Genomic DNA, 4,763 nt, shown 5'->3' on the forward strand with positions numbered 1-4,763 from the left:
AAGGAAGGAAGGAAGGAAGGAAGGAAAGAAAGAAAGAAAGAAAAAAAGAAAGAAAGAAAGAAAGAAAGAAACTGATTTAATAATTAACAACTTTCCAAAACAGAAAGCACCAGGCACATATGGGTTCATCACTGATGAATTCTACCAAACATTTAAGGAAGAAATTATACCATTTCTCTACGATCTCTTCCAGAAGACAGAAGAGGAGGGAACATTTCCTAATTCATTTCATGAGTCCAGCAATACCCTCATACCAAAACCAGACAAAGACATTACAAGAAGAGAAAACTACAGGCCCATGTCTCTCAGGAACATGCAAAAATTCTCAACAAAATATTAACAAATCAAATCTAACAATGTATAAAAAAATTGCACACCATGACTGAGTGGGTGTATTTATTGGTGTCTCATAAGTCCTTTAGACTCTGTTTATATTTCTTCATTCTTTTTCTGTTCCTCAGACTAGATAATTTCTTTCATTTTTAATCGGGTTTTTTTTTCTTTTTTTCTTCTTTTACAGACTAGATCATTTCAACTGACCTATCTTCATGTCTACTGATTCTTCTGCTTGCTCAAATCTGCTCTTGAACCTCTAATGAAATTTTCATTTCAGCTATTGTACATTTCAGCTCCAGAATTCCTATTTAATTCCTTCATATAATTTCTATCTCTTTATTAATATTTTCTGTTTGTATAGACCGTTTTCCTGGTTTCCTGTAGTTCTTTGTCCATGTTTCCTCTAGCTCTGTAAGCATACTTAAGACAGATATCTGAAGTTTTTGTCTAGTATGTCCAACGGCTGGACTTTGTCAAGGATGGTTTCTCTCAGCGTCTTTTTTTCTTGTGATTTTCTTTCTTTTATCACTTTCCTATTTCTTTGTATGCCTTGTAAATTTTTTGTTGTTGAAAACTGGAAATTTTGAATATTTTAATGTGGTAACTTTGGAAATCAAATTCTCCCCCTTTCTCAAGTTGTTATGGCCTGTTGTGGGCTGTAGTTGTTCATTTATTAAATGACTTTTCCAAACAATTTTTTTTTTTGCCAGTTTAGTGGTTCATGTATGGACCAATTCCTATATCTCCCTACACCATTTTCCATCACTGGGGTGCTTTTTATTTATTTATTTATATTTACTTCAGAACAGGGATCCGAACCCATGACCTTGGTGTTATAAGGCTGCGCTCTAACCAACTGAGCTAACCAGCCAGCCCTGGTTTTTTTGTTTGTTTGTTTGTTTTTTTAAGATGACCGGTAAGGGGATCTTAACCCTTGACTTGGTGTTGTCAGCACCACGCTCTCCCAAGTGAGCCATGGGCAGGCCCTTGGGGTGATTTTTTAAAATGCACATTTTTTACTTGTACTCCAGACCTTATGTATCAGCATACTGGGGATAAGTCTAGAAATCTGCATTTTAACAGAGCTCTTATCTTTTTTGGGGGGAGGGGGGAAGATATAGGAAAATGGTCAGGGCCCCTCAGATGTTCAGATTCTTGCTGAGCATTTGAGGTAAATATGCATGTGCGCCCAGGTGTTCCTTGGCTATTGTCTAATGTAATTGCTTTTGTGCACCCAGGTATCCTGGGTTATGGACTTAGGTATAAAGGATGAGTGGCTCTAAACCACAGTACCCCCTACCCCCAGGATGTTCCTGGGGGGCCGTGGGGAGGCCACTACTGCTGATTTAGGCTGTTGCTGCCTGTGCCCCCAGGATTCTCCGAGAGGCCACTACCGCTGCTGCTTCTGCTGCTGCTCCTGTTGAGGTCATGTCGTCTGCCAATGGCTCCTGGGATCTTTCCCAATTACCTAGAGTGTGGACTTGCGTCTGAGGGACCTGGTGACCCAGCCTGGCATGTGAGGGGTCTGTGACCCAGTCTGTGCAATGGGTTTGAAGGGTGTAAATCTACATGACTATGCCAGTTAGTGGGTTGAGGAAAATAGTTATGCTAATTGTATTGCTATGGGACAATGCCAATTGTTTGGCTGGGGCTATTCACAACTAAAGCCAAAATGTTTCACTGTTTTAGTTATACTAAGTTTCATAACTAAAATAATGAAATGTTTTGGCTTTAGTTATGAAATGCCTAGCCATACAATTAGCGTAGCTATTGCTTTAACAATACAATTGGCTATGATGGCAGGAGTCCAGCAATAGCCCCAGCCAGACAATTGGGGTAGTCACCTAACTATATGGGGGGAGGGGTGCTGGCCAGTACGGGGATCTAAACCTGTGACCTTGGTGTTACAAGGCTGCACAGCCAAATCTTGTGATTCAGCTCTAACAAGAGTCTACTTTGCAAATTTCCAATTCTTGGGAAAGACTCAGGCCTAGATTGGGTCAGATCAGTCAAAAGAGCCAGGGCCAAAAGAAAAAAAAAAAAACAGAAAGTTAAAAAAAGAAAGGAAAAGAGCCAGGAACAAGGGAGTATGGTTATAGTTCAGTACCAGCTGCTGGCACTCACTCCTGTGTGTATGTACATATACATGGATAGTTTCCACAGGAAGGATTGTCAGCCAGACATCTCGAGAGTTGTCTATTGTGCTCATTAACTCAAAGGCCCTAAAGAAATCTATCATGTTTCTTATTATCCCTAATCACTATGCTCTCATGTCTGATTAAAAAGCCAAAAAGCCGAGAAAAGTAGAAAATAATATGTGACGGCAATATATATTGCACATCTGGTAGCAAGTTTCCACTTTTGGACATTCCATTCCACATGGTCTTCTGCAAATTGGCTGACTTTGGCCTGGTCTCATTGTATTGCTAGGGCTAGGGCCCATAGACCCTTCAAACCCATTGTACAGACTGGGTCACAAACCCCTCATGAGCAGGTCCATGAGCTGTGTAGGAGGAAAAAGATCCTGGGAGCCATGGGTAAAAATTAATAGGCTTATATTCAGATGCAAGCTCAGGTAGCTGGCAGCAGCTGCCACCCTAGCAGCCTCCCAGGGCGTCCTGAGGGCACTGTGTATCAGAGCCGTTCATCCTTTATACTTAAGTCCAATAAACCAGGAACACCTGGGTGCCTACGCGCATCCACAGACAATACTCAAGGAACACGTGGGTGCACATGCAGTTATTTACATCAAATGCTGGGCAAGATTCCGAACTCCCTCCAATCCCCGGAATCCTGACCATTTACTTTTCATTTTCTCTATACTCATTAAGAAAGATAAACAATTCAAGTTAACGAGTAAAGAACTAAATGAGGTAGGTAAAAAAGCCTGGATGATGAGATGAGAAACCCTGGTTCTAATCCCCATTCTGCCACTGCCTCACACTTTGACCTTGAGCAAGGGTATGTGGTAGCAAGGCTGAGCAAGAGTAGAAGGAAGTAAGATGAAAGGGAAGGCACAAGATCATCATGGGGCTTTGAATGCCATGTTAAGAATCTTGACCCTAAGGGCCAGCCCATGGCTCACTTGGGAGAGTGTGGTGCTGATAACCAAGGCCACGGTTCGCATCCCATATAGGGATGGCCGGTTAGCTCACTGGGGGAGCGTGGTGCTGACAACACCAAGTCAGGGGTTAAGATCCCCTTACCGGTCATCTTTAAAATAAATAAATAAATAAATAAAAGAATCTTGACCCTGTCCAGAGGTTTCAATCAAATGCAGGTGCTTACGAGGACAGGCAGGTAATGTAAATGAGTCAAGCGGTCCGTGTGTTACTACTATGGGAACTGTAAACTGGAGAAAAAAAGCCCAACTATTAAGTCTGGCTCATGGTCCCTGGAATGATAGGCTTTGTGCCAGATCTTCCTGTTTTGTTTTGTTTTTTTTCTTCCCTTTTTTTTGTCTTTTTTAGTGACCGGTAACGGGATCGCAACCCTCGATGTCGCACCCGTACCGCGACTGGCAACAGGATCGCAACGCGCTCAACCAGTGAGCAGACTGGTCTCTATATGGGATCCGAACCCTCGGCGGGAGCGCCGCTGCACTCCCAAACACCGTACTCTACCGAGTGCGCCACCGGGCGGCCCAATCTTCCTGTTTTCTAAGAGAATTCATAAAATGTAGATTTGGGGCTGGCTGGTTAGCTCAGTTGGTTAGAACATGGTCCTGTAACACTAAGGTCAAGGGTTTGGTTCCCTGTCCTCGCCAGCCATCTAAATGAATTAAAGATTTTTTGTTAAATCTCCCAATTTTTGTTTTTAGGGTTTTGTTGTTTTTTTTTAAACTCCCCATTTTTAAAGGTGGCTGGTACCGGGATCTGAACCCTTTACCTTGGTGTTATAACACCATACTCTAACTGAGCTAACTAGCCAGCAAAACCTCCCTATTTTTAAATCTTAGCAAGTTATTCAACTTTTTAAACCCAGAGCACAGATTAATATATATTAGCAGATCGAATTATAACCCAATCCTCTGCTACCAAAAACACCAACAAAAACAAATTATCACCCATTGTATGTCCAACCACAATCTGGAGGATGTGAGCCAGAAAGAGTTTTGTACCCAGTAGTAACTCGGTCAGAGTATTTTTAGATGTCTTTGCTTATCTGAGCTATTTATATTTGCTTCTCTGTCACCTGCTTGATACTGGCAGCCAGATTTTGGGCGTTATTCAGCTCTGTACTCCCCCACAGCCCTCCACTCTGCCCAAGCACAGCTTGGGACCATCTTAAGCATCAGCAATGTTCACAGAAACAAACTTTTTTCAAGTTTTACAATTAGCAGCAAGAGTCTTATTTTCTTTTTTTTTTTAAAGATGACCGGTAAGGGGATCTTTTTTTTTTTTTTTTTTTTTTTTTTTTTTTTTTTT

This window comes from Galeopterus variegatus, unplaced genomic scaffold, assembly GCF_000696425.1.
Source record: "Galeopterus variegatus unplaced genomic scaffold, G_variegatus-3.0.2 Scaffold4407, whole genome shotgun sequence".
NCBI lineage: Eukaryota > Metazoa > Chordata > Mammalia > Dermoptera > Cynocephalidae > Galeopterus > Galeopterus variegatus.